The sequence below is a fragment of the Narcine bancroftii genome, chromosome 7, assembly GCF_036971445.1.
Source record: "Narcine bancroftii isolate sNarBan1 chromosome 7, sNarBan1.hap1, whole genome shotgun sequence".
NCBI lineage: Eukaryota > Metazoa > Chordata > Chondrichthyes > Torpediniformes > Narcinidae > Narcine > Narcine bancroftii.
Window position 1 is genome coordinate 96,313,685 of NC_091475.1, and position 12,423 is coordinate 96,326,107.

A 12,423-nucleotide genomic window follows, 5' to 3' on the forward strand; every position below is an offset into this window, starting at 1 on the left:
AGTTACAGTGAGGTATGTTGAGTCATAATGAGGACAGCTTCCCCATGAGCCTCTGGGTTATGACTATATTAGATGCCAAACTGAATTCAATGAACAGCAGTCTGGCATTACAGATGTCATTCTCCAGGTTGGACTGGATGGACTGGCAGGACAAGGCTACAGTATCCTTCATCTGTAGCTGAATTGAAATGGATTAAATGTCCCTGTGTGTTCCATCATCAGACACTCAAAGCCTTTCTTGATGATGGAGGTCAATACCACTGGGAGTAGTCATTGAGGTGTCTTTGGAACCAGGATAATGGTGGATGTTTTGAAACCGGCGGGGATGATAGACTGTGCAATGAGGTGCTGAAGATGTCTGCAAGGACATCTGTCAGTTGGTTTGCACAGCCCTTCAGTACACAACTGGGTATTTTGTCTGGTCCTGCTGCCTTGTATCGAGTTCTTGGATAGAGTTCTCTTCACCTTCGCCACAGCTATGCAAGGTCCAATTCATTGGGGGAGACTGATCTTTCTTCATCTTCAGTTTGTCTTTCAATAAATTAAATCTTATACATTTCTAAATATGAAAGATCATCAATTATTTTTAAATAATTTGTTAAGTAATGCTTTCTAATATATTACTATATTGAAGTGGCATAATTAATGGAGCACTTAAAAAGAACATCCAGTCTAAAAATTGTACTCTGTAGGCCCAAGAGATTACCTATTACATAGATTTTCATGTTGTAGTTTTTACAATAATCCCTAAATTTAATTCCCAGATTCAATCTGCATATCTTAAACTCCAACTATTAGCACATTACTTCAAGTTGATACACCATGAAAAAAAGAGATTTCAGTGTTTATTTGTTCAGAATGTACATAGCCTTTAGCAGTGTTGCAAAATATTTTGCTAGTACAGTAAATAGTTTGAAGCTTAGAAATGAGCTTAAAACAGGCATCAAATTCCACAAATGATCTCACTGTCTGGCCATGACACAAAATTATAGTTTTATCAACTCTGCAACAATATTATTGCTTTAAGCAATCAGAAAGTTCTGCAGTTCTATTACAGAAATATGTCTTGATTGGGGACTATATAATTTTGCTCTCCTGAGTGTTTTAGTGAAAGTAGATATGACACTGATAATAAGGTATCATGGCTTAATTTTGTTTTAATTATCTATTAAAATTGCTTGCAAAAGCTAACTAAGAAGTAGAAAGCCTCATGTACCAAATTAACAAATTTTACCAACAGTAAGCAAATGCTATATCTATTTTTTTGTGCTACTCAAATGTTCCACCTATATGCCCTATTCATTTGACCAGAAGGGATCATTGGAATGTCATTAAAAAATGTAAACAGCTAAAGCATGGAAGATGATGGGGAAACACGAACATTAGTAACAAAAAAGTAATTTAAAGAAATGATCAGAGGGGTATAGCAAAGGAACTCTGTTCCATGAGCCTGGGGTTATTGTAGGCAGCAATAATAACTGGAATATAGAAAAGTGGGTGGTATTCATAAGGAGCTATTATCCGAAGACCAAATTTTGAGGAGACATATTGTGCAGTATTTGTTACAGAAGTGTTAATAGACAGAGATGAACATGAACATGAGCAGTAAATGGTAGGGCACTGAGGAGGGTGGAGGAACAAAGGGATCTGAGAATACAGATACATAATTTCTTGAAAGTGGTGTCACAGGTAGACTGTGTTATAAAGAATGCTTTTGGCATCTTGGCTTTCATAAATCAAAGTATTGAGTACAGGAGTTGCGATGTTATGGTGAGGCTGTATAAGACATTGGTGACGCCAAATTTGGAATATTATGTGCAGTTCTGGTCACCTAACTACAGGAACGATGTCAGTAAGTTTGAAAGAGTGTAGAGATTTACAGAAATGTTGCCAGGTCTTCAGGAGTTGAGTTATCTTCTTTCTTTGGCTTGGCTTCACGGACGAAGATTAATGGAGGGGTAATGTCCACGTCACTGCAGGCTCGTTTGTGGCTGACAAGTCCAATGCAGGACAGGCAGACACGGTTGCAGCGGTTGCAAGGGAAAATTGGTTGGTTGGGGTTGGGTGTTGGGTTTTTCCTCCTTTCTCTTTTGTCAGTGAGTGTCACAGTTGAGTTATAGAGAGTGACTAAACAGGTTAGGACTTTATTCCTTTGAGCATAAAAGAATGAGGGGATATTTGATGGAGGTTTACAAAATTATGAGAGATATAACAGAGTAAATGTGAGTAGGTGCTTTCCACATAGATTTGGTGAGGTAAATATGAGGAGACATGGCTTTAGGGTGAAAGGGGAAAGGTTTAGGGGGAACTTCTTCACTCAATGGTGGAAGTGTGGAATGAACTACCATCTGACATGGTAAATGTGGGCACACTCAAGTTTTAAGAATAAATTGGATGGGAGAGGACTGAAGGGTTATGGATTGGGTGCAAATCAGTGGGATTAGCTGACTAATATTTTGGCATAAACTAGAAGGGCCAAATGGCCTGTTTTCTATCCTGTAGTGTTCTATGAAATGCTTAGTTAATGTACATCAGTGAAAGTATGATGCGCAGAATATTTTGAAATGGATAGAGCAACACAAGCATCTGGTGGCAGCAGTCTGAGATGCTATAATACATCACTGCTGCTGGTGTGGATCAGGGGAGTGGAGACAAAGCAATGCTCCATAGGGTCCTACTCTCTGTTCCTAATGCAGATGGCTCCATACAGATTTAAATGGCATGTTAAAGGAGCAGAAGGTGTTTTTTAAATATAAATCCTGCAACCATGGTTCTGTGCCCAAGATGGTAGTGTGTGTGCTAGACAGCATACTGTGAGGGATTGCAATCTCTGGAGGAACAATGATCCAGCACAAGGCATCAGAAATGAGTAAAACACCCATGTTGAGAGGGAAAAGCACAGAAGACCCTACAAGATGATGACCATGGCAGCAGACCAAAAGAGGGGCTCAATGGCTGGAGGACCTACACGAGGGTCTGCACAACCAAGCAGGCTACAGGCTTCTGGAGACTGGCTCATTGGAACTAGGTGACAGATCCACGATTTGAAAGGTTGCTGAGGGCAAGAAGGGCTCCTGCTGTGTCTCGGGCACTGAAAGTTTTCTGCTTACATCAAAGGTTTGGATCTGGATCTCATGTTGCCAATGTTTTGAACTGTTGTCTGAGGCTGTAGGAGTAGGGAGGTGGACTATTTTGTATGTCTTTCTCCTATTGTTAGGAGCACCAGGAAATGTTCAAGGCAACTCTTTGTTTGTCTTATAGCAGATAAATGTTTTAATACATCATGTTTATTACATTTTTTGTGTATTACATGACATAAAAGGAACATTTGAACTGTTTTTGAACCTTTGGATGGCTTAAAAGTACTGGATTAAAATAATGACAGTGATGTAATACTAAATCCTGTACAATGTAAAAAAAAAGCAAATCAACAGGGCCAAAAGAGGGTATTGAATATTTTGCTATATGTATGATAGCAATTTGAAAAAATTGTACAAATTGAATTATTTATAATTACTTTAAAAAATTGAGGAAGATTTGAAAAAATGGATACATGTACTAACAAATTTAGTTGGAAGGGTTAACTGTATAAAGATGAATATATTTCCAAGAATACAATATCTTTCCAAACATTATCTATTTTAATACCTCAAAAAAATTTTTACAGAATTTAATAAACATGTAAGGAAATTTATTTGGCAAAGTAAAATATCAAGTGTTTCTATAGAAAATTTAATATGGAATATGAATTGGAGGTCTACAGCTTCCTCAATTTAGAAATTATTACCGAGCAATGCAAATGAGATTTATTTTTTGAAAAGTGAAGAAAAATTGTCAGGTTTAACATAGAACTGAATAAAATAGGAAAGAGGAAATGCAGAAGAATTTGTATATAAGAGGGAACTGAAATTGATGGTTTCTGATGAGACACCATTATTGAACATTTGCTTAATATTTGGAATAAAATAAATGATGTTATTGGTGTAAGAGGGTCCATATGGCATAAAATGCCATAGATCAAAAATCCACTCATAGATTTTTCAAGGGAGAAGCAGTTTTTGAATATATGGTTTCATAAGGAGATTGTAAATATCGAAGATTGTTCTGAAAGAGGTCAAATAATGTAATTTGTGCAAATGAGCAACAAATATGCTAGACAGCATAATACCATTTTTTGGTATTTTCAGTTAAGTGTATATTTGAGGGATAAACTTGGACCAACTGTTTTTATCTAGTTGTACTGAAGTAGAGCTTATTAGGAGAGGAATTGTTAAAAAATATACTTTGATAATATTTTTTACAAGCAGGAACTCCCAAACAAGAACTTCATAGATTTAAATATTATAATTGATCAACAAATATGGAAAGATTCATGCAAGGATTGTATGATTAATACTATTAATGTAAGATATAGATTAGTCCAATATAATTTTTTTACATCAGCTCTATCTTGTACGACAGAAGTTGAATAGACTGAAATCAGATTTATCTGATTAATACTTTAGGTGTGGTGAAGATGTAGGATTGATCTTGCATTCAACTTGGTCTTGTCCCAATGTCAGGTCCTTTTGGGCAGATTTATGAATTGTTTTGCAAAGTCCTGATATTTTTATTAAGAAATATTGAAAGTACAAGACTTAAATTAAAATTATCAATTTATCAAGTGGAATTTGTTCAATTAGCATTAGCAGTAGTGAGGAAATGCAGTTTCTTGGAAGTCTGATATATCTTTGGGTATGCCAAGATGACATGCAGAAATTAAAAGTTGTATCCCTTTGGGAAAAAATACATATAATATGAGGAAAAACTACCCTATGTTTTTGACAATTTGGCACCTGTACACTCAAATAATGGGATTAAATTTGTAACCATATCCTTCCTATGCCTCTAGACCTGTGAGATTCTCCTCTGAATGGATATGAAGAAACTGGAGATATGTGCTGGATCACACCTCTCTATGCAATCCAAACACTTTCTTTCTTTATTCTTTTCTTTTTATATACTTAGAGATATTGTATATAATCATATAACCATTTACGGAGCGGAAACAGGCCATATTGGCCTTTTGAGTCCACACCGGTTCACTTCTTTTTTTCTTTCTTCTTCTTTGGCTTATATATATTATTTTTTCTGAAGGGGGTGTTTGGGAGGGAGTGGGATTGGGCATAGGAGTGAAAATTATGCATGTTATTTTGTGTACATGACAATAAATAGAATCTTGAATCTTGAAAGCCTAGCTTTCTTTCTGAAAGCCAGAGGATGGATTCTGCTTCCAATTGTGTGGAAGAAAATCTAAACATTCTTAAAAGCAACTGTGCGCTCCCTCAACAACTTGTGTCGAATCTGCAACTAGTGAGCTTTCTATTCAGTTATTAGCTTTGTGAGTCCAGAAGGCAGTTGAGCTGGACAGACCAAAGAACCATTTGATTTAACCTGGACTGCACTGTGACTGAAAGCAATCCAGGGGCTATAGCTTTAAGATTAAATAATTGTTAATCATTTGGGTTCTGAGGCAGTTCCAAAGATAAACACACATCTCTTCACAAGTAGTTCCAGCTGTATCTTCAATTTGAGAGATGAAAATAAATGATACAGTATATTTGCATATAATCCACAATTTAGCAGCTAGTAAGTTCTAGTTTTAGCATATTGGAGCTTGTACTAATTGGTTTCAGAATCAATGCATAATGTCCCTCTAAAGTTGTAAGAGGCAGGACTCCTATTTATAATTTAAACCATTAAAATTCTTCATGAGAGATAATTCAGATGCCTCAGATTGGTATATTTTTTATTCTCTGTTTTACTTTTAAAAACATTACATTTGCAAATTTTTTTTTTGTGATGTTAATATAAATATTTTTAATTAAAATGTTTATTTTCATAATTAAGAGGGAATAATTTGGTTCCCATGACAAATGAATTGGTGGAGATAGGGCAGATGGAGTAAACTATTATAAATTCTAAATTGTGGTAAGAATATTATGGTTACAATAAGAAGTGGGCGATGAGTTTAACAATGATGGAATCTAAGAAAAACAAAATTGCTGGTAGAACTCAACCAGTCAAGCAATATCTGGAAAGAGAAAACAGTTAATGCTATGCATCATTAACCCCTACAAAGAACTGTGGCAAAGTTTGAAAGATTTGAGATGCGAATTGTTTCAGATATGAAATATCAGTTCCATTTGTGATATGTTCATACTTTTAAGAGGATGAAGTAAGGTGAGTAGGCTGTTTAATGTAGAGTAGCCAGAGGAAGATGCAGAGGGAATGGAATCACTTTGATGCAAAAACTTGCATATATAAAGTATTGGATTTTCATGAAATCAATAGTTTTAAGAGAAGAAAAAGATAATTTGGGATACAATCGATTGTGGCATGAGTTGTTGGGTTGGTAGGGATGAAGTTGGAAGTAATTGGAAGACAATCCTAGAGATGAGATGGTCAGTCATAGTCTGGAAAAAATATGATTAAATTTATTGTGGTGGGATCCAGGAACATTAAATGGGAGTATAGAGGAGCTGTTGCTGACCCTGAGACAATTTATGCCAGATGCTTGTACATCTTGGATGTCAGAAATCCATGTGCATCCCCAGCAGATGTCCCAGAGTGTGGTTGAAGTCCTTTGAATCGCAATTTTTTTTTTTACATACAAGAGCTGATGAGCCAAAGTATGAAAGAATCAAATGTCTGTTCACCAGTAACAACATAAGCATTTCCTATAGGTCTGTGACAATATCAGGTTGGACTTCATAGAATCTATTGGTGTCATTTGAAGGGAAATAAATTAGAAAAAAGTGAAATTCAAGGAAATTAAAGGACCAATGTGAACTGGTAGCTTCTGCTAGAAAGTTTAGAGAAAATAACTGGCCAGATTTGGAGACCTGACAACATGAGAATTTGAAGATAGGGATAAGAGTTGAGAGTGAGGGAATTACTCCAATACAAAGAAATAGAAATTAAAATGGAAGTAATGGAAATAGGATTGGTGTGTATATGTGTGTGTGTGTGTGTGTGTGTGTGTTACACACACACGCACACACGCACACACACACACACACACACACATATATATGTGTGTATATATATTTTTCTACACACACATATGTGTATATATATATATATACATAAATATATGTGTGTGTGTGTGTATATGTTTCTCTTCATATATGAGAGAGATAGAGGGGGGAGGTGTAGAGGGGAAGCTGGAGGGGGGGAGAAATATATAGATATGGTGGAATTAGGGATAAGTTATTCAGAATGAAAGATGAAAATTTCACATGGAAACATTGCAAAGAGTAAATGTGATTGGTCAAAGATGAAAGAATATTAGAATTTTCTTTCTATATGTGAAGATCAGATACCTGCGAAAAGTTGATTCCATCTCGAATGGAGCTGCCTAACTATGTAATGGATACACAAGTGCCTAAAATCAACTTGGCAAGGAAATAAAGCTGGAGGCACTTGGGGAAATGAAGGTAAGCAATGTCATCTTATTAAGACAGACAAGATTTTAATTTGTAAAGTGGTGATTATTATCAAATATATAAAAACCCAGATGATATTTAGTCTCCAAGTCTAATTGGGATTTAAGAATGACTTACAGAAAATAGTGTTATTAAACATACAAAAAGACAACGAGACCTGTGGAAGTTATTTAGATTGTTAGTCTCTTTCTCCCTACATGACTGTGGTGAACCACAGCTCTCAACCATTTTTGTCTTATTCAGTTAATTTTGGCTTTTCCTCAACTTTTACCTCAAGTTCCCTGGCCTTGCTCTATCACCAATCTTCCATTCAGTTCTACCATTCTCCCTCCATCCTTCCTGACTCTGACCTTGTTAAAACCATTCCTGTACTGATGTAAGGTTGACAGTTTAAAATGTTAAGTTTGTTATTGACCACTGCTGAATTTTCCAGGCATCTTGTCAAAATTTGTCAAATTTTTCGAATCTGCTGTACTTTCCTCTGTATTTTCAGTTACACTGACTGGGAAAGAACTGATTTGCAGACATATCCACCCAAGAGAAAATCTAAGTCTTTAATCTGATTGCAAAGCTCTTGTAAACCTCCTGAGAGCTGGATCAGGAGCAATGTAGGCACGTAACAGAAAACAATTCATCTGCCTGTCCTTTCAGCCATGAAATGGAGGATAGCGTAGTTTCAGGGAACGATCTGCAACAGGAAAGAAAAATGACTTACTAAATCACAAGGCAAAATAAGATAAAGTATTGCCAAAAGAAAATGCTCCGATATCCTCATCTGATTGAAAATGTATAATCATAAATCATATCTTTATTGCTAGGCCCGAATAAGATGTAAAGGCCTCAGTCACACTGGCTCCAATTCCAGCCTATGTATAAAAACAGAGAATCTTCACGTGGATTCTTATCGGTTCCCAAGTAGGACATCAGCAGACACCCTATAGAAAGAGAAACTGACATTTAACTTGAAGAGTACCATTAGCTTCTTAATCCATTATTTCTGAAAACTGCAGATCTGTGCACGTAAATGTCACCCTTCATTACAGATACAATATCATCTTAAAACATGAAGATTTTTTCTCAGTGAACAAGTGCATTTCAATCAGTAAAGTTCCATTGCCGAGAAAATGATTCAGCATGGGTTGACCTACAATTAAACCTTTTCTTCTTTTTTTCTTTGGCTTGGCTTCGCGGACGAAGATTTATGGAGGGGGTAAATGTCCACGTCAGCTGCAGGCTCGTTTGTGGCTGACAAGTCCGATGCGGGACAGGCAGACACGGTTGCAGCGGCTGCAGGGGAAAATTGGTTGGCTGGGGTTGGGTGTTGGGTTTTTCCTCCTTTGCCTTTTGTCAGTGAGGTGGGCTCTGCGGTCTTCTTCAAAGGAGGTTGCTGCCCGCCGAACTGTGAGGCGCCAAGATGCACGGTTTGAGGCGATATTAGCCCACTGGCGGTGGTCAATGTGGCAGGCACCAAGAGATATCTTTAGGCAGTCCTTGTACCTTTTCTTTGGTGCACCTCTGTCACAGTGGCCAGTGGAGAGCTCGCCATATAACACGATCTTGGGAAGGCGATGGTCCTCCATTCTGGAGACGTGACCCACCCAGCGCAGCTGGATCTTCAGCAGCGTGGACTCGATGCTGTCGACCTCTGCCATCTCGAGTACTTCGACGTTAGGGATGAAAGCGCTCCAATGAATGTTGAGGATGGAGCGGAGACAACGCTGGTGGAAGCATTTTAGGAGCCGTAGGTGATGCCGGTAGAGGACCCATGATTCGGAGCTGAACAGGAGTGTGGGTATGACAACAGCTCTGTATATACTTATCTTTGTGAGGTTTTTCAGTTGGTTGTTTTTCCAGACTCTTTTGTGTAGTCTTCCAAAGGCGCTATTTGCCTTGGCGAGTCTGTTGTCTATCTCGTTGTCGGATCCTTGCATCTGATGAAATGGTGTAGCCGAGATAGGTAAACTGGTTGACCGTTTTGAGTTTTGTGTGCCCGATGGAGATGTGGGGGGGCTGGTAGTCATGGTGGGGAGCTGGCTGATGGAGGACCTCAGTTTTCTTCAGGCTGACTTCCAGGCCAAACATTTTGGCAGTTTCCACAAAATAGGACGTCAAGCGCTGAAGAGCTAGCTCTGAATGGGCAACTAAAGCGGCATCGTCTGCAAAGAGTAGTTCACGGACAAGTTTCTCCTGTGTCTTGGTGTTAGCTTGCAGGCGCCTCAGATTGAAGAGACTGCCATCCGTGCGGTACCGGATGTAAACAGCGTCTTCATTGTTGAGGTCTTTCATGGCTTGTTTCAGCATCATGCTGAAAAAGATTGAAAAGAGGGTTGGTGCGAGAACACAGCCTTGCTTCACGCCATTGTTAATGGAGAAGGATTCAGAGAGCTCATTGCTGTATCTGACCCGACCTTGTTGGTTTTCGTGCAGTTGGATAACCATGTTAAGGAACAATTAAATTAAATTAAATTAAAACACATCTGCCACAGATTAATTCATTTACCACTAAATAGTATGTTTCACCATTATAAGCCCATGGAATATTTTATTTAATTTACAATGATGTATCTGTAGATTATTATTATGATATCATTAAGTCATTTTATCCTTAACAATTGACTTTAATAACTTTCCATAAACACTCTGTGGTCAAGTTCTAGAATGTGGACTGTGTTGGATAAACCAGGAACAGGATGGGCAGGGTTGGGTTAAGTAGTCAAGGAACATGCCACAATAATGAATTGCCCAGAAAAGCAGGACAAATAGGGTGCTTATTCAAGGACGAGATAATGTGTGGGCATTCATCATAACCAGTGAGCACAGCTGATATTTTTATATTGCTATAAGTTGACCAGGACCTGAAAGACAGATTGCAGCATGGTACTGATGTGGTCAACGCAGGGTGAGCTAATGACAGTAGAGTGCAGACAAGGGATAAGGCAGAGCATATCATGTAGGGCGCACCTGAAAAGAAGATGGCGGCATGGTGCTCAAGTGGGTCATGTAGGATGTAGCATTAAGTGCAGGTAGACCTGATTAAAATAAGCAGTGCCGAGAGCAAGTGGATCTTAAAGCAGGGTCGGCACCAGAATGAGTGCTGCTAGAGGAGGCCATTAGTGTTACCGGGTGGGGCACAGACCAACAGTCGTAAACTCACTCAGTGGGGAAGGGGGGTGCTGGTGGTGCCCTACATGCCTGGGTGAGGCACAGTAAAACAGTCGTAAACTTGCTCAGTGGGGAAAGGGGGTGCTGGCGGTGCCCTACCTGCCTGGGTGGGGCACAGTATGACAGTTGTAGACTCAGTCAGTGGAGGAGTGGGTGTGCTGGTGGTGGCCCACCTGCCAAGCGAATGTAAACTTCCTTTGTCCTTCTGACGTAGCAGCTGAAAGTGCTGCTTTTATTGCATGGAGAGTCACTAGCGTGTGTCAAAGCTGGGGTCAGATCTGATGGCAAGTGATGGCTGTTAGCGTGTGGGGACACAGCAGCCCGCGGTGGGGTTCCCATGCTGCATGAGCATATGTGGGCACTGCACCTTGCAAGGAGTGGCCATGACCACAGATGCCCTCCCTTGTCGCTGACCATGCCGTAAAGTGTGAACCAGTAATGGACAGCATTCGAGTAATTAGTAAGTTAACATACCACAGTAATGAGTCACACCAAGAAGAAACCAAATCGCATGCTTGTTTGCAATCCAGGCAATGTGAGGGCATTCATCAAGACATTTTTAAATAGATTACGGTTGACAAAGATATGACAGGGAGAAGGGATAATGGATCATTATGGACAATGTAGGGTGAACCAGTGACAGTAGAACTCAATCAGACATGAAAAGAAGACCCAGCAGTGAGTGCAAGCAGGTCTGAAATTTAGAGCAGGAAACAGGAAGTATGAGTTGCAATATTGGATGCAGCATAAATCAGATAAGACAGCAATCGAGGGTGGAATGTGATGACAGGTACACCTGGGATGTGGAGTTGGAAGACAGGTGAGTGAAAGATGGCAGAGAGGGGAAATTATAGGAAAGATGCAGCCAATTTAAATGGGAATTTATAGAAGCTGTAGGGTGATTAACAGAAACACTAGAATCTTGTGTAACAAAAGTGATAATGGGGTAGAGGTGAAGGACAGATGGAACTATATAGAGAAAGGGATCTGCTGGGTGAAATATATGGGAAGTGAGTGTAACATGACTGAATACACTCAGACAAGTGAGGAGTAAACACACACTTTTAATAGCTTACAATAGTCCTCAGGTGAATCTGAGGTAAGAGGAAAATCAGGGTTTATATTGGGGTAGGTGATGGTGGACCCAGGGGAGGAGCCATCCATCTGAACAGTGAGTTCCAGTTCACTGCATTCACCCCTTCCTTCCGAATTGAGCTGTGGGTGATAAACAGAGACCGTACATTTAAAAAAAAACTAATACTTTACAAATATTTACATTGTCTGTCAAAGTGTCTGTTAATTCTGGTCAAGTGCTGCACTGGGGGACTTTGGGCTTCGAGGGCTCTGGCTCAGGTCATGGGGTGGATTGGACCCTGAGTGGGTTACTCGGTAGTTCCTGAAACACTTGAGGCATTGGACCCTCAGTTCCAATGGGTGCCAGGTCTCTGATCAAGACTGTGTCCTCTGCCATCAGGATATTCTAAGTAGGCATACATTGGGTTGGTGTGCAGCAGGTTCATCCTCTTGATTGGGTGTCTGTCTTGCTTCTTCTCATGTGCTTTCTAATAGGACTGGTCATGGTGCCATTAGTCCCAAACATGGATTTCCTCTGGAACGTAAACATCAGTTCATAAGGAGTTGCATTGGTCGCCGTGCCGAGAAGCAACCTTGTGGTGTAGAGCACTGTCGGTAGGACTTCTTGCCATTGTGAGTCTGGAAGGCCTTTGGACCAGAGAAGAAATTTCACGGCCTTCCATACAGTTGTGTTCTCTTT

At 39.4% G+C, this 12,423-nt stretch overlaps 1 non-coding gene across 1 annotated transcript; it reads left to right on the forward strand.

Annotated features, from left to right (window-relative positions):
- Positions 1 to 6,980: 6,980 nt before the first annotated feature.
- Positions 6,981 to 7,107, forward strand: LOC138740221 (small nucleolar RNA SNORA23). The gene has a single exon (XR_011342753.1). It is a non-coding gene; the product is annotated as a small nucleolar RNA SNORA23 (small nucleolar RNA).
- The last annotated feature ends 5,316 nt before the right edge of the window (positions 7,108 to 12,423 follow it).